At 51.7% G+C, this 18,190-nt stretch overlaps 1 protein-coding gene across 3 annotated transcripts in view; it reads right to left on the bottom strand.

Annotated features, from left to right (window-relative positions):
* Window positions 1–18,190, bottom strand: part of IFT88 (intraflagellar transport 88) — a 537,246-nt gene that overhangs the window by 441,394 nt on the left and 77,662 nt on the right. The gene's annotated exons all lie outside the window — the stretch shown is intronic.

Below are 18,190 nucleotides of genomic sequence, written 5' to 3'. Positions count from 1 at the left end.
TCTTGAGTCAAATGTACCGTTGACGGAGCACCCGCCGGCGAGGAACCCGACGACACAGGACCTGCAGACTGAGTACATGCCGACGGAGCATCCACCGATGAACCATCCACTGACATCTTGGGCATCGTTGACTATGGAACCATCGATGATAGCATTTGTAACTTTGCCGCCGTCGAAATTGGACCCGCCGACCGGACCGCTGCCGACAATAGACTTGTCGTCTTAATAGTCAAAGATAATTGTAACGACAACGGGCGAACCCTCGAGTCTCCGGATGACATGGGGACCCTCAATGACGAAGAATCTGTCAACATTGATGGTTTAGTTTTCGTACACATCTTTTTTGACGATGTAGCCGTCGGCACAGCAGGTCTTACTTTAACAGATACTAATGTCGACGTTGACAATGACATGATCAGCTTAGCCGGCAGATATGAGAAAATCAACGTTGTCGTATCTGTCGTGACAACCGAGACCACTGCCGACGGGGTGTCGATGACAATTTGGTCAATGAGATAGCCGTCTTTAGTTTTTGAGGTGAGAGAATGGTTGACTTAGCCTCAGGTAGAGATTTTGAAGTCGTCTTAACTTTAGTGGTGGCAGTTGAAGGTGTAGAAGGCTGAGAATGTCCTTTTTGAGATGAAGACTCCTTCCTAGAGGTGGAAGAATGGTCATCAGCCTTAGAGGAATGGTGCTGCTTTTTTACCACTTTAGAGGACTTTGGAGATGAAAGCTCCACATCACTTGCTCTCTTGTTTGAGGCAACTGTTTTAAGAGAGGTATCACTGTCCTTATCTGACAGAGGGATTTTTTTGTTTTTTAACTTCTGAAACCACAGAAGAAGTCTGCCCTCTCTGTCTCTCAAAGTTTTCTGTGAGAAAGTTCTACAGATTTCACAATATCTACCTGATGGTCAGGATGAAGGCAGTAAATGCAAATTTTGTGAGGATCGTCCGAATGTAGTTTCAGCTTGCCACATGAATCACAATGTCTAAACAGAGATCTTAGTTGCGGACTCGTTGAGGAGGTGAAATCATGTTAATTCTGAAGAAATATTTCTGCCAAGTGGGCCAGATATAGGAATATTGAGCGGAGCTCAGGTAGACTCCCTTCACACAACGTGCAGTAGAAAAGCTGAGAGTCTGGAGCCTCTGTGGTGAGGGTTCTAAAGGGTGCTGCCGCCTGATTGACTGGACTTTGAGCCATTTATAATGACTAGGATAAGCTATTAAAGTGAATGTTTTTTCTCCATTAACTACAATGTTATGTTCTTTCTAGACTACTCTAGATAAGTATTGAAACAGAGGAAATCCTTTGGCGGGGTAATGAAGTAACTCTGAACAATGCTACTGCCATATAAGCTCCTTTTCCATGCTAGACTAAAGCTAATATACAAATCGAGAACGTTTGCTTATGAACATGCTGGAGGAGGCATGGCCATGAGAGGTGGAAAGAAGAAACTTAACTAAGGAAATGAAAGGCATGCCCGGAAGAGTGGCAGTCTGAAGCACGTTTACAGATGGACCACAAGAGATCAGAGAAGAGGCAGAGATCAGAACGAAGGGAGCACACCCAAAAGGACAAAAAACACAGTCCAGAGGAAGCATGAATAGAAACTGAGAAGGGGCTTTAGGGGAGGGCAATATAGGGATCGTAGGCTCCAACAACAAAGCACTAAAAGCACAAGAGCCAGTCAGAAAGGACCCTCCACAAGATTAGGTCACTCTGAGCGATCATGAGAGATGAGGAGAATGGCCAACTAGAGGAGAGGCAAACACAAGAAGATGATGGACAGAGCGCTGAAACTTTTCAGACACTCCCCCAGTCACAGATCTGGGTTGAATCCATCATCATTCTTTAGCTCACTTTGCCACCTCAATTCAGACCCAGCTATATACAAATCAGTCTTGACCCTGTGCCTCATGGGAACAGTCCAGCCCGAACTACCAAGCCAGGTCTTCCCTGAACCGGAAACAAGCATCCTGGGACCGGTTTCTGGGTAACACCCTTCATCAGCCAGGCTAGCTTAAATCCAGTGGCAAAGTGAGCAAGGGACCCACGTCTGGGCATACCAGGCCAACTTAGGGCGAAGAAACACAAGGAGATGATGGACGGAGCGCTGAAACTTTTCAGACACTCACCCCCAGTCACAGATCTGGGTTGAAACCATCATCATACTTTAGCTCACTTTGCCACCTCAGTTCAGACCCAGCTATATGCAAATCAGTCTTGACCCTATGCCTCATGGGGACAGTCCAGCCCGAAATGCCTAGCCAGATCTTCCTTAAACCGTAAACAAGCATCCTGGGACTAGACGAGAGGTCCATAGGGAGAAGTCACTGCTCGGTTTAAGGAAGGTGGGATTGGTGAAGTTTCCAGCATTGAGGAGGATGCACTTTTGGGCCCACCAGATGAAAATGTAGGGAGGGGGAAGAATTAAGGAAACTTTACTTAAAAGGAGGAAGTTGCGAAGCAGCCAGGGAATGGTAGCAAGACAAACGAGGCAGACAGCTAGGGCAATATCAAGGGAACGGAGGGGTGGAAGGTCATACAAAGGGCAATAGACTAGCAATCACCGACTGAGATAGAGAAATAAATTATATAAAAAGTGACCGATATCAGAGACCATGGACCATGAAGGCACCACATGGGGCCGACCCAGGGTGGGAAAACTGACAGGCAGAATTAGCCGAGGGCTCCAAGGCCCATTCAAATACGATATGAAAGGGCCAACTGTAGATTGTAGGAAGCCTCTAAAAGAGAAAATGGTGATGAACGGAGACTGGGTAAATGAGGGAATTGAAGTTATTGGGAGAGGTATGATTATGACATTGACATTTATGTTTACATCTTTTTATTGAATTTTCAGAACAAAAAGCACTACCTACAACCTACCGGCCGGTGGGCAAATAAACGTCATAGAATAGCAAAGTAGTAAGAGGAGATTGAGTTGAAGAGAGAGGAAAAAAAGGAGAATAGGGGAAGTAAGGGGAGTTTATCACTGGTTATGATCTTGCATCCTTTAGTGGGAATCATCATGTGGCTTGTGTTCCTGCTGCGAGGCTATCTTTGAGTCTTGTGGGGGACCTCTGGTAAGTCCGAGCACACGTAAATATATAGGGCATGTAAGTTCGTTGAATTCAGAGGATAGGAACTCCACTGTGGATTTCCAGATTTTGTAAAAGCAGGGGAGCCTATGCGATATACTGGCCGTTTTCATTTCCATTTCTACCACCTCCCATAACTTATGTAGCCAATCTAGCCTGATTGCAACGCTTTCCCTACCCCACCAGGTCGGTGTCGTATGTAGTGTTGATGTCTGTCAGTATGGCGTCCCAGAAAGGCTGTATCCTGGGGCATTCCCATAGCAAATGATTCACGGTGCCTACTTGGCCACAGTGGCACCAGCAATGATCATCTCCTCCTGGTTTCCATCACGCTACCCTATCTGGAGTATAATATCAGTAATGCACTATTTTGAGGAACATCTCTTTACCTGCCGTGCTACAAGAGGAGGCTCTGTCTCTATGTACGATGTCCTGCCATTCCTTTGGGGAAAATTCCCTCGCGCATTCCGTCTTCCACCTACGCTGCGCTGGTGTAATTAAAAAGGTGTATATGTCTGATAATAAATGCTTGTCTGAAGTTCTGGTTATCAGCCATTTCTCGAACTTCGTTAAAGAGGGCCCTGCCCGTATGCTAACATACGGTTGTTTAGGGCAAGGTATTGCCAATATGTTGTTTTAGGGAGACCGCATCCAGCCGAGAGCTGGGAGAAATCCACTATCCCTTTCTCATCAAAAAGATCTCCCACCCTTTTGCAATTGGACCCTTGCCATATGAGATAACTTTGTATATGGTGCGCTGGCGGAAACTCCAGGTGACCTTTAAAAGGAGTCAATGGGGACGTGGGGGTAGAAAGACCCTGTGACACATGAACCCTGTCCCACATGGTCATGGTAGCTCTCAGCACTGGGGAAATGTATACCCCCACCGCACGGTATCGTCTGGGCAGCCAAGGAACCTTCCACATGTGAATGCACGCTATTGCCCTATCAATGAAGCACCAATACTTCTCGGACATTGGCCTGCACCATTCGACCGTGTATCGTAATTGGGCCGCTTGATGATATCGCACCAAGTGGGAAAATCCTAGGCCCCCATCTGCTTGATTTACATCTGACATGCCATATGAGCTTTATTTCCCACCCAAAACAAAGTCCACTAAGAGGTGTTGCAGTTTGGCAAGTGCTGGAAGGGTGGGGGTTTGCAGCGGGAGAGTTTGCATTACATACAGTATACGGGGCAGTATAATCATCTTGACAGTGGCCAACCTACCCAGCCAAGACAATGTGAGAGGTCTCCAATGCTGGAGGGCAAAGTGTTGTTCAGTAGGGTATCATAATTCTTGCGTACCGTGCCATCCAACGTGGAGAATATTTGGAGGCCCAAATAAGGGACCCCTGAGTCAGCCCATCCAAAGGGAAAGTCCACTCTCAGTCTATCTATATCGGCACTAGGTATGGTGAGGCTTAGGGCTTGTGTTTTATGAATGTTAATTTTAAAGCCTGAGACCAGACCGAAATCAGCAAACTAACTCCTGCAGGAGTGGTGTTATGGAGGTATCCGGTTGAGTAATAAAGAGCACCACGTCGTCTGCGTAGAGGGAAATCTTATGTTCCCTATCCCCCATATAGATTCCGGTAATTGCAGCGTGGTGTCGAATATGCTCCGCAAAGGGCTCCATTTACAGAGCGAATAAGAGGGGAGAGAGTGAACACCCCTGCCGGGTACCCTTCCCGATTTTAAAAGGTTGAGACCTAGTCCCATTCACATTAATTCTTGCCGCAGGTGCCTTATACTTGCTATTTACCCACCTCAGGAACCACGGCCCAAAGGCCAAATCTCGCTAATGCCAAGCACAGATAGGGCCACTGGACCCGGTCAAAAGCCTTCTCTGCATCAACCGATAGAAACAAGGTTGGTTTCTGAGAGCGTTGAGTCTTGTCGATAAGGTGGCATAGTCGTCAAGTGCCATCGCTACAGCTTCTTTAAGGTATACATCCCAACCACCAGTCCCTGCATATGTGGTGCTAATCGAGCTGCTAGTATGCCGGTAAAAAATTGAAGATCCACATTCAGCAGTGAGATGGGGCGATATGTGCATTTCTTCGGGTCGTAGCCATATGCATAGAATTGGCTATTGTTTCCTCAGTGCAGAAGGAATTAAAAAGTATCGTGAGTATCGGAATTAAGCTAGGGGCTAGGATCTTATAGAAATCTGAGGAGAACTCATCTTCCCCCGGGACCTTGCCTGACCCAAGACCCTGAATCACCCTCAGCACCTCATCTGGTTTGATGTCTGCGTCTAGTTTGTCTGCATCAATGGTCGGAAGAGAGGCAACCTCTGCTTGGGCGACATATGCCACTGCTGCTTCATCAGAAGGGTCCGCCATGTAAAGTGCTGTGTGAAGGTTTTCAAACTCAAGGACAATTTGGTCATCCCCCTGTACACTGTTACCTTGTGCTGTTTCTAGCTCCACTATACGGCGTTGGAGTGTCTGGGAACGTAGCTGGCACGCCAGCAGCCTCCCTGCCTTGTTCCTTCCTTCATAAAAGCATTGCTTAGTGCGGAGTAGAGAATACTCAGCCCTATTGAGGTCCAACGCTTTCAGTTGCTGCGAACATTGGTAAGCTGGCGACGCACCCATACTGCCCCCGTATTACGATGCATCATTTCCAGCTCTTTAACCTGCCCCTGCAGTCGGTCCCTTTTTTCCTTTCTGTCCCTGTTCAGTCTGGCCACTATTGCAAGAAACTGTCCCCGAATGACCACCTTCAGTGTGTCCCACAGTAAGTGTATGTGTGTGTGACCATCATCATTGCTCTCTAAAAAGGTTTGTATGGCCTCCTGTATCTCTTTAATATTACCGTCATACGTAAGCAATTTACGGTAGAGTCTCCATAGCCTATGCTTCTGGTAGTCCCCTTCTAGACGCCAAGAAAAGTAAATGGGTGCATGGTCAAAAGTGATGCCGTGCCTATAGTGGTGTCCAGTATCCCTTGAGTAATTCGTGGGGAGGAAGAAATCAAGCCGGGCATAAGACTGGTGTGCCACCGAGAAGTAGGTATAGTCACGGGCCGTAGGGTAACGTTGTTGCCAGGCGTCTGCAAGTCCCACCTCTGCCAGCCAACACAGCATGGAGGCCGACAACGCTCCCAAGTGACCCATCCATTGTGTGGTTCTATCAAAAGTGGGATCTTGTACAATATTATAGTCCCCCCCCTATTATTAGATTCTCACCCAAGTCTTCTAGGCTTGAGCCAATTGCGTCCCTAAGGAATCCTTCTTGTCCATCATTTGGCCCGTATAGTGATGCCAATGTGTAGGTGTGGTCTTCCACAACCGCCCGAAGTGCCAGCACCCTTCCTGGCATTTCCATTTGCACCACCAGTATCCTACGTGGAAAGTGTGTTGCGAAAAGCTCTGCCACCCCCGCTTTCTATCCTGCCATGGATGAAAAAAATTGGCGGTCAAACCAGTGCGACCGAAGGTGCGTTTCTTTCAGAAGGCAGATATCACATTTAATTTCTTTTTTTTTTAAACTTTATTTTTCGTTTTAAAACATACAATCTTATTACACCCCCCTCCCCCCGACATCAGTGAAAAGCAGTACATACAGGTCCAATCAAAACACATATACTTATGTAGTACCTCAGAGTGAGACAGATCACAGTCTATATCGTGTGAGAATCCGGTCCAGCCCAGCTCAGTGCAGTACAGGAGTAGCCTCGCCGACATCTCCTCCCCCTCCCCCTCAGAAGTTAGCGGGGAATACAACTCTCCACTTGTTCCCTCCGACTCACTCTGTGACAATTGCCCCTCCACCGCCAATCCTTCCATACACAGAACTCGCCACGCCAGAAGGTCCTCCTGCAATTTTTCGTCCCTCCTAGAATACTGCATATGCGTTTCTTCCACCAGCGTCCATTCCCTCACATCCCTGAGCCATGTGTCAAGCTCCGGGGCCTTCCGTCCCATCCAGGTAATCGCGACCCTACGCCTTGCCAAAACTAGCATTAACTGCAGCAATTTATAGGATAGTTTCCGTTTCCTCGGCTTGGGAACCAGGGCCAACAGGTAGTGTAGGGGTGTCCGTTGGATTCGGAGGCCAGTGGCGGCCGCGATGCGGCTTACCACCCCAATCCAGAACCTCTCTACCAGCGGGCAGTCCCAGGCCAAGTGCAAGAATCCCGCCCCTGCTGCGCCGCACCGAGGGCAGTTGTCCCCCCTGCCCGTTCCAAATCGACTCAGCGACTTCGGGGTAAGGTAGGTGCGGTGCATAAAGTTAAAATGGGTGAGCTTGAATCGCGCGTTACAGGATACTCGCCTCGTCAAGGCTCCGATTCGCGTTCGTTGCCCTTGATCTAATGGCTCTCCCAAGTCCGCTTCCCAGGCCGCCCACGCCAGAGGTTCCGGAGGAGCAGAGTCGCGTTTCATTGCCGCATATAACAATGCAATCAATCTGCGGCCCCGGCCGCACGTCAGCATTACATGAAGGGTCTGAGTCATCGGGGGTATCTCCGGGCACTGCGGCCAGACCAAACGCACCACCGCGCGCAGTCCCTGATAATGTAGGTATTGTCCCCCGCTAAGGCCATAGAATTCCTCCGCTTTTTCAAATGACAGGAAGGTTTCCGAGGGGTACAGATCTGCCAGCACTTCACAACCCCCCTCTTTCCAGTCCCGGTAGGACACCTGACGTTCGAGTTCCACCATGGGGCCAGTATCCAAATTGGTAAATCCCTATGGAAGGGTGCCGCACCCAAGACCAGTTCGATAAAACGCTGCCATACCTGTGCCGTATGTTTCACCACGTAGGGCAACGCAGCGTCCGCTCCCGACCCCCACATCAAAGCCAATTGAAGTTCCTTCGCTGTAGCCCTTCCCGCCAATAATCTCGTCTCCCACACATCTGTGTCTGCAAACCATCTGGCTGCTGGGAGAAGCTTCGCTGCATAATAATATAAGTCGAAGCGTGGGGCTTCCAATCCCCCCTCATCAAAGGCGCGCACGACCGTCCTGAGGGCCACCCTACTGCGTCCCCCCGCCCAAAGCAGGGATGTCAGCAGCGAATTGAGGGTCCGGAAAACCCTAGGAGGGAGAGGGCACAGCGTATTTTGGAGGACGTACAATGTCCTCGGCAGCATTACCATTTTGGCTACAGCCAATCGTCCCATTAGGGAAAGCGGCAGGGCGTTCCAAAATGTCACAGACTGCCTAAGTGAAGCAATCACCCGGTCTATATTCCGTGCGAGCGCCAATCCCTCCGTGGCAGCCACTTGAATACCCAAATACCGGAAACTTGTTTGTTCCCAGCGCAACCCAAGCACCGGCAGGTCCTCGTAGGGCACTGCATCAAAGCCCGAAAGCAGGAATATAAGCGATTTACTTCGGTTGATCCTCAGGCCCGACGCCTCCCCAAAACGGTCCAGGTGGTGCAGCAAGACTGGAAGTGCCTCTGTCGGTGCCCTCAAATAAAACAAGGCATCATCTGCATAGAGCGATATTACATTACGCGTATCCCCCACCTGGATTCCCCATTGCTCCATTTCCGCCCGGATCGTAACTGCGAACGGCTCAATCGCAAGCGCGAAAAGTAGCGGCAAGAGGGGGCATCCCTGTCTCGTGCCCCGTCCCAGCCACCACTCCCCCGATCCCGCGGCACCTAGGAGCACCCTTGCCGTCGGAGCGCTATATAAGATCTGTATCCACCGGCGAAAGTTGGGCCCTAGGCCCACCCTCCGAAGGACCTCCTGCAAGTATGCCCAATCCACGGTGTCAAACGCCTTGGCCAGATCAATAGAGACCAATACCGTCCGTTCTTCCCTACCTCTCACTTCATGCTGAATGTGGTTCAGGCGTCTGAGATTCATTGCCGTATTCCTCCCCGGGATAAACCCACATTGGTCCTGGTGCACTAAATGACCCATATGGGGAGCCAGCCTGGTGGCCAACAATTTAGTTAGGATTTTGACGTCCGTATTCAACATGGTGATCGGGCGGTAGGACGATGGATCATACTTATCTCCCCCTGGTTTGAGGATCATACAAATTTCTCCTTGGGCCATGGTCCGTGGGAGGACACCCCTCTCGAACGTCTCATAGAATACTTACAACAGCAGCGGGGCCAACTCATCCTTGAATTCTTGGTAGAACTCTGATGGGAAACCAACACTGCCGGGCGATTTAGCACGCGGCAAGCTGGCCAGCGCTCTGCGGACCTCTGCCAATGACAAGCCCTCTTCCAATCCTTCCCGATCTGAGTCCGCCAGGGTCAGCATACTCAGCCCTTGTAAGTATGGCAAGTATTGGGCCTCTGAGATATCTGGGACCGCCTCGTACACCTGCCGCAAATGAGTTTGGAGTACCCCCAGTATCTCCTGCTCCGAGTATACCACGCGGACGGTGGAATCCCGCAGGGCCACGATACGCTCGGGGGTCTGCTCTCTCCTCAGGATCCATGCCAGCAGCCGCCCCGATTTATCCCCCTCTCTATGGAGGCGCTGCCTATATTGGCCCAGAGTGAATTTGTCCAACCTATCTAAGGTGTCCTGCACCCTTGCCCGAGCCTCCCTTTCCTCCTGCTGCTGCGCCGCATTGGGGTCCCCCACCCTCTGGATCTGTCGGAGGAACTCCTCCTCTTTTTGTAGATCCCGGAGAAGCTGTTTCCGGACACCGTAGGTGAGCCCCATACATGCGCCCCTCACTACTGCCTTCAGGGCTTCCCACTTTGTGGCCACTGCAATGTCTCCTGCTCCCCAATTGAGGTCCACATAGTCCCCTATGGCTGCCTCCACACGCGCCCTCCCCACCTGGTCCCGGAGGAGGTCCGCCGGAAGCCTCCAAGTACGAAGATGGACCACCGGGGGTCCCCACTGGACCACGCACGCCACTGGCGAGTGATCCGATAAAAAGCGAGCCAGGTGTGTGACCTCCACTGACATACCCCTCCTCTCATCCGCCACCAAGACCCGATCCAGCCAACTATAGGGGTTGTGGGTGGGAGAGAAGCAGGTGAACACCTTCTGTGTGGGGTTCTTTTGGCGCCAAACATCCACCACCCCTATGTTTTCCATCACTTTTTAGGTCTCGTCAGAGACAGCGCTTTAGCGCTGCTCTGGCGAGACTTATAGTAAGCGAGTTTTGGAAGTGCAAACAGTGCTTTTCAGGCCTCCAAATACAGTGCATGTGCCCCGGGCGCGCGCACCATTTGGCAGCCTGAAAAGCACTCGTTTGCTCACTTTCACGGCCGCTTTGATGTCCTCAGTGAGCCCCACGGCCACTGAGGACATCAAAGCAGCCGTGAAAGTGCACACCATTTGCCACCCCCTTCCTGCTTGTTCTTAAAAGTTTCACAGATATAATGTACTGGAAAGGCCCAGTGCTATTTCGGGAGGCGTGTTAATTTTTTTTATTTTTTCATTAAGATGTGCGCCACTTGGTTCTTAATATGAACAAAAACACAGCTCGTCACCGAACACACTTACACGTGTGCATTAGTAATTTACCATTAGCGTTTCGTAATTTGGGTTTGATAAAACATTTGTCCAGTGCAAAGAAAGTCACAGTCACTACATTTTCAGTTTGAGAGTCCTGTGTCGTATTTGCTTTCTGCACATTTCCTGTGGCACCACTGGGAAAGTCAGCTGTAATATATCACATTTGTGCACCGGCAGCGGACTGAAACTTCCCTATATGAACGTGAGGGAACGCTGATGGAAACCCCCACCTGCATTCCAAGGATGCCAGCAGACAAACAGCGCCTCGAGACCTGCCAGCAAGAACCGCTTCACAGTTAAGCCTACACTGCTTCTCGCATGATTGACTATCAGGGAAGGCCCTTAACTGGCACAGGATATCTCCAGGGAATGACTTACATTATTATGCTTGTTTCGACAAGTTTCCTTTCCCTGCAGTGTTTGTAGGGGCCTTGAGTAAATGTTCAGGACATAAGAAGCTAAGACAATAAAAGCGACGCCCCCTCCAATTTCCTTCCAGGCCGACCTGTGCTTTTTTCATCCGGACATTTCACCTCAGGGGGGGGGGGCAAGCAGGTTTGTTTTACAAACCAGAGGCTTCTGTGATGATAGTAGGTCTCCTTAATTGTTCACTTTGTAAACCCAGTAGTCCTCCTGGGGGGAGATCAAAGCGGCATTCGGATAAAGGGACCCCCCCCTTGGGCCATCTGATAATGAGGAGCCCGGAGCCGCCCTCCTGGGGGCTCAGGAGCGCGCGCGCCGACACCTTGCTATCTAGCTGGTCCGCCAGGGTCCCTTGCGACCCCCCCCCCCCTCTCTCTGGGACATAAAACACCGGCCCCGCAGCGCCAGCCCCATTCAGATGCAAATGTCACCTCATCATCAAAGAGGGGAGAATCCAGGAATGGCATCCGGTGCTCTTCCGGGGAGGTCACAGGGCCCAGGCGTGCCTCTGCCCCGGGCCACGTGGTGACCTGTCTAAAGCACTTTCTCCAGAGGAAACAGCGACATGTGTCAGCTGGAATACAAGTGACATCTTCATCACTGGTCTGGCCCATGCCTGCCTGTCTCCTGCAGGGTGCTCAAGAGAGACATAGGTGGCTTCCCGCTCCCACCCGAATTCAAGTCTCTGCGTCTAGTATGGTAATACCCAGGGCCACATAGACAATGAGTCACTGCCTGCATAATTATCGATTTACCACACTTGTCAGACACTCCACTCTCGCTATGCAGTGTAGGCATTTTAACATCCTGTTTTTTTTATTTTAAGCTCAAAAAATGTTACGAAATAAAACTAAATGGGTAACAAGCACAAGGGTTTAGCACTTAACCATTTGTAGAACTCCAGGACCATTATTACCCCATGCGTGCACACGCTTTTTAATCTTTAACAAAGGCAATCTTGGAATAAAGGTGATTCAGGTGCCTTCAGTTGATTTTATCTCTACACCTTTCAGTCCAATCTGCATGCCTCACACTGCTGCACGCCGCACACTGCTGCACGCCGCACACTGCTGCACGCCGCACACTGCTGCACGCTCCACACTGCACCACGCTTCACACTGCTGCACGCCTCACACTGCTGCACGCCGCACACTGCTGCACGCCGCACACCACACACTGCTGCACGGCACACACTGCTGCACGCCGCACACTGCTGCACGCCACACACTGCTGCACACTGCTGCATTACTCACTGCTGCATGCTGCACGACACTGCTGCACACAGCACACTGCTGCACGCAGCACACTGCTGCATGCCGCACACTGCTGCACGCCGCTGCACGCTACACAGTGCTGCATGCCTCACACTGCTACACGAAACACTGCTGCACGCCACACACTGCTGCACACCACACACTGCTGCACGCCACACACTGCTGCACGCCATACTGCTGCACGCCACACACTGCTGCACGCCACACACTGCTGCACGCTTCACACTGCTGCACGCCTCACACTGCTGCACGCCGCACACTGCTGCACGCCGCACACTGCTGCACGCTTCACACTGCTGCACGCCACATACTGCTGTACGCCATACACTGCTGCACGCCACACACTGCTGCACGCTGCACACTGCTACACGCCACACACTGCTGCATGCCACACACTGCTGCACGCCACACACTGCTGCACGCCACACACTGCTGCATGCCACACACTGCTGCACGCAGCACACTGCTGCACGCCGCACACTGCTGCACGCCACACACTGCTGCATGCCGCACACTGCTGCACGCCGCACAATGCTACACGAAACACTGCTGCACGCCACACACTGCTGCACGGCACACACTGCTGCACGCCGCACACTGCTGCACGCCACACACTGCTGCACACTGCTGCATTACTCACTGCTGCATGCTGCACGACACTGCTGCACACAGCACACTGCTGCATGCCGCACACTGCTGCATGCCACTGCACGCCACACAGTGCTGCATGCCTCACACTGCTACACGAAACACTGCTGCACACCACACACTGCTGCACGCCACACACTGCTGCACGCCACACTGCTGCACGCCATACTGCTGCACGCCACACACTGCTGCACGCCACACACTGCTGCACGCCACACACTGCTGCACGCCACACACTGCTGCACACCACACACTGCTGCACACCACACACTGCTGCACGCCGCACACTGCTGCACACCGCACACTGCTACACGAAACACTGCTGCATGCCACACTGCTGCACGCCACACACTGCTGCACGCCACACACTGCTGCATGCGGCACAATGCTACATGAAACACTGCTGCACGCCACACACTGCTGCACGCCGCACACTGCTGCACGCCACACACTGCTGCACACTGCTGCATTACACACTGCTGCATGCTGCACGACACTGCTGCACGCCACACACTGCTGCATGCTGCACGACACTGCTGCACGCTGCACACCGCTGCACACTGCTGCACGCCACACAGTGCTGCATACCTCACACTGCTACACGAAACACTGCTGCACGCCACACACTGCTGCACGCCGCACACTGCTGCACGCCACACACTGCTGCACGCCGCACACTGCTGCACGCCGCACACTGCTGCACGCCTCACACCTCACACTGCTGCACACCACACACTGCTGCACGCCGCACACTGCTGCACGCCGCACAGTGCTGCACTCCACACACTGCTTTTATGCGAGTTTATGCTACTGACATTGTAAATGACAATGGATTTTTTGTTTTAAAACCAAAACATAAATAAAAGGCATTTTAATTTTACAATACCAATAGCTCAAACTCTTATAAATGCGAGACCTATTGCATTGCAAATGCTTGTTTGAGTTGGTCAGTCATACGTGGTTTCGTCCCCTCCCGAGGGGGCACCCTGTCCAGTACCGGATCCAGGACACAATTGAAATCTCCACACCAGAGTATCGGGGTCCCCAGATCATAAGTCAAGACGTCCTGCAAGGCCCTAAAAAATGCGGGGTCATCTATATTGGGCGCATATGAATTCAAAATGATTATTTCCCTGCCATCCAATTGCGCCCGGAGGAGCAGGTATCGGCCTTCGATGTCCGCCTCCATATATTGGATGGCGAACGGCACCCCCAATGCCACCCAAATCAGGACCCCCCTGGCGTATGTAGAAAAGGACGCATGAAACAGCTGCCCCCGCCATTTTTTCCCCAACTTCTGCGCCCCTTCATCCACTAAATGGGTCTCCTGGAGGCACGCTATCGACACTTTGTGCCGTCGAAGGAAGGAGAGGACCCTGTATCTCTTTGTGCACGTGCCGAGCCCCCTCACATTCCAGCTCAAAAACTTGTATCCCATGATCTCTTAATCCCTCCACCCCGCCGCGGCCAACTTGTCCCGGCGTAGCCCCACTCTGGTGCCGGACCTGCAATACAACTGATGTCATCAACTTTCCCCTTCAACATCCCCCCCAACAATGCCCCCCTCCCCCCTCCCACGAGCACTATACCAGCAACAACCAAACATGCCAATATGCCCTTACCCTGCTGGTGCCAGGACGTGCACAGCCAACCCATTCACACAACCAAACTATTCCCCCTCACTCAAACTGCCACTCCCTCCCGCCCCGCCCCCCGTTCTGACCCCGTTACCAACCATGCATACCAGGCGCAACCTGACCGATTCCCCCCTATGCACCCAGTCCCCCCACCTAACACACTCCCTCCCCTTCTCTCTACTTCCACATGAACGGTAAATCCCTCTTGGGTCCATGTATCAGCCCCACCCCTCCACATTTAATTTCTTTGAGGTATGCCAGGAGTGCCTGTCATTTTATCTGGGAGTTAAGGCCCCGTACGTTGGAATTTACCATTAAGGTATTAAGAGGCGCCATTGGGACAATGTGAGTGTGTGTGCTTCAGATCCGGTTATCCCTTCCTTCCATCTTTCCCTGGTCCCCTTCACTTGGTGTCTTCTTGGTAATGTGTATATCCCTGGCCCTTCCACTTGGAAGGATCCCAATCATAGGTCAGAGTGGTGTTTGTCTCTCCCCTCTTGATGCATGAGATGCAATGGACCCCCAACCCTGGCTGTGGTAGCCCATCCGTGGCAGGATAGCCCTCCCTCACCCATACCTGCCTGATTCCAAATCCTGTAGGTCTTGTAGATAGGCCCTGTGTGCTATTTACCCAGAGCTCTCCATCTAGCATCGGACTCACTTTCCCCGTGCCCTCGCCGTATTTCCATTTAGATGAAACCCGACTCCTCCCCGATCTGGCTGGAGAAAGATCGCGCCAACGAGAGGCCAGAGAGAAAGAGAGAAAAGGAGATATCTAAGAAAAAAAGATTTATAGCGTGATTTTAACAAAAAGGCTGCCCCAACCTTGGCATCCAATAGCGCTTTGGCGCGTGGGTCCATCTGGCCAGCGACAGTGCAGCACCATCCGGTATCGCAATGGATGAAAAGCGGGCTCCGCCCACAAAGGCCATAATCAGTTCTCAACACGGGATCACCCGTCACCGGAATGTTTGTGGAATCTAATAAAAGTCCCTGAAGTCCGCTCATTCTGCTGCCTGGTCTCCTCCACCCTCTCCGTCTTGCAGTTGCTGAAGAAGTGCTGCTCGTTCCTTCTGGCTTTCCGTTTCTGAGGGTCGTGCGTGTAAAATCTTCCCAGTGCAGCGTCCTCCTCTCTTTTTCCCTACTTGTTCCAGTCCAGCCTCGCTCGGCCGATAGTCCTCCGATTCACCTGCCACAAAGTCAACTCCCAGTGCTTTCTGCACCTCATGCAAAGACCTCACTGCAGGTGTTTCTTTGTCCCACACAAATAGTAGTTTGAAGGGATATCCCCACCTGTAGCAAATTTCGAGGTGTCGCAGGAAAGTAGTGACAGGGCGCAGGGCTCTGCACCGTTGGTGTGTTAACTGGGAGAGATCTTGATAAATGCCCACTTGCAGGCCCTCGAATTGGATGGTCGCCTTGTCCCGGGTGGCTGCCATAATAATGTATTTTTGGCAGTACGAATGAAGGCACGTGAGAATGTTTTGGGGTTGTGGTCCAAAACAATCTCCTGATCTTCCAGCACCGGGGCGACATATCGGAAAAGTCGGGTCACAAAGTCCTCTAGTCTCCCAGCTTCTGCCCGAAGAGGAACTCCCTTAATGCGCATATTCGAGCGCCTGGATCTGTTTTCCAGGTCTTCTAGACGCAGGCCTAATTCCTCATTCCGATCCCACAGGTCTATCAGTTCTCTTGCATGTGAGTGAAGTTCTTCCTCCCTGCCGTTGCCTGCCTTCTCCAGGGCATCTACGCGATCTTCCAATTCGTTAATATCCGTTCTTACCTGTTTCAAGTCTGTGGAGACATCCTGGCGAAGTGCCGCAAAGTCGTTCCTCAGCGAGGTGAACAGTTGTTCCATGAAGCGCCACGTGATCGGTTCTGCCTTTCCCTGGTCTGCGTGGCCTAATTCCTCTTCCCGGGCCTGAAATGATGGCAACTCTGCTGCTTGGTCATCCTGCTGCTTGCCCCCAGGTTTCTGCAGGAGATCTTTAATGTTGGTCTCTTTTTTAGGACGGGTGGACGTCATTCCGCTGGCTTCGTTCAGTGTGTGCTGTATAACTTCCAGGCCTCCTTCTGATACCGGAGTACTATGTTCACCGGTGCAATCTGTCCGATGGCCCTGTGGGCCTCGTTAGGCGCGGTAGGGTGTCCTAGTGGGGCTCTGACTTCGACAGGCCATACGTTCTCTCCGGCCCCACTGATCTTACCTGCTATCCACTAGCTGTGTGACACCCTGCTTTGTCTGGTTTTGGTCCCTCAGTCACATCCGGCTGCACTTGCTGGTACGTTCGAAAGGGGTGCTGTCCCTCCCCTCATGCCTGATGAGTATTCTCGCCTCTTTCAGGTGTACTAAGATTGCGGCTGTCGCATCACCTCTTAATCAAGGCCTGACGCGGCCCATCACACTTTGCTCCTCCTGCCCTCGCAGTCTTCAGTAGCCGTGCGTCAGGGGGCCCTCCTCCTGGCTCCAAGCCGGCTACTCCCCAGTCAGGCACACTCCAATCCCGGGGGAACCTCACCTTCCACCCCTCACTCTTCCTACTGCTCCAGGTCCAGGTGCCGGCTTAATCAGTGTTTATTCTGCTGGCGGGGGGCAACTTCACATCTCCCCCGCCCGGCCTCCTGTATGCACCTACCACGGCCCGGGTCTTGTTACAATTCAAAGGCCAGTTGGTGTGCCCCCCATTGCCCTGGCCACCTATCTTATTAATCGGAGTCCTCCGGGCGGGCTCACCCCTTCTCTGGTCCGTGGCCTCGCGTCTCTCCTCCGAGAGTATCTGGCTAACTGGCACTCCTCCGTGCTGTCTCCTCGCAGTCCGCTCGCACCTTACCCCTCCTCTGTCGCCGCAGCAGCTGGGCCTCGATGTTGCGGTGCCTCCGTGCTCACCAGCCAACCTCCTGGGAGCTTACTACCCGCTGCCTGACGCTTGTATCGCATCCCGCACCTCTCGGCGATAGTGATCACCACTGCCTCTCGACTCCGCTTAGCTCTCGACCAGGTACGGAGCTTTTGAGCTGGTTCGGGGGTCCCGGGGTGCTGAAATAATTACTTTACTGGGCCATGGCGAGTGGAGCTCCCAGGAGTCGCCGCTACACCACCGCCATCTTGGCCATGCCCCCTGAAATTGACATTTAAAGGAATTCTGCAACACATCTGGTTGCTTGGTGATGCTGTTATGTTATGTTGGGATAAAAACTTAAAAATCAAGAAAAAGGATTAAAAAAAAGAATGACATTGCTTGGATATTATATTTCTTGAGGATGATATAAGTGCTAACTGAACTGTGCATTCTTCCCTACACTGATTGACTGTGCTACCCCCTGCAAGTTAAAGGTTAACAATGAGGTACTCAGAACTGAAGTGAGTGGTCGTTTTACCTGACTCAGCTGTTCTTAAGGATGATTACAGTGCTTATCACAAGGATTACTTACCTCCCTTTGAGTCACACAGGTCACAGACAATTAGCGTGACAATTGCCCTTTCATTACTGTTTAAATGCAAGTGTGATAGCAGGCTACATCTAGAATCTGAACTACAATGTTAATAAACATCAACATAAATCGCATAAATTGTTGACCAAGACATACATTGCAAGTTATTGACCGATGTGTACTCCATCTGCTTAATGGCACACTGCAGCCTCT

Source organism: Triturus cristatus, chromosome 8 (genome assembly GCF_964204655.1).
Source record: "Triturus cristatus chromosome 8, aTriCri1.1, whole genome shotgun sequence".
NCBI lineage: Eukaryota > Metazoa > Chordata > Amphibia > Caudata > Salamandridae > Triturus > Triturus cristatus.
The sequence above is the reverse complement of the archived record's forward strand: the minus strand, read 5'-3'. Positions and strand labels throughout refer to the sequence as shown.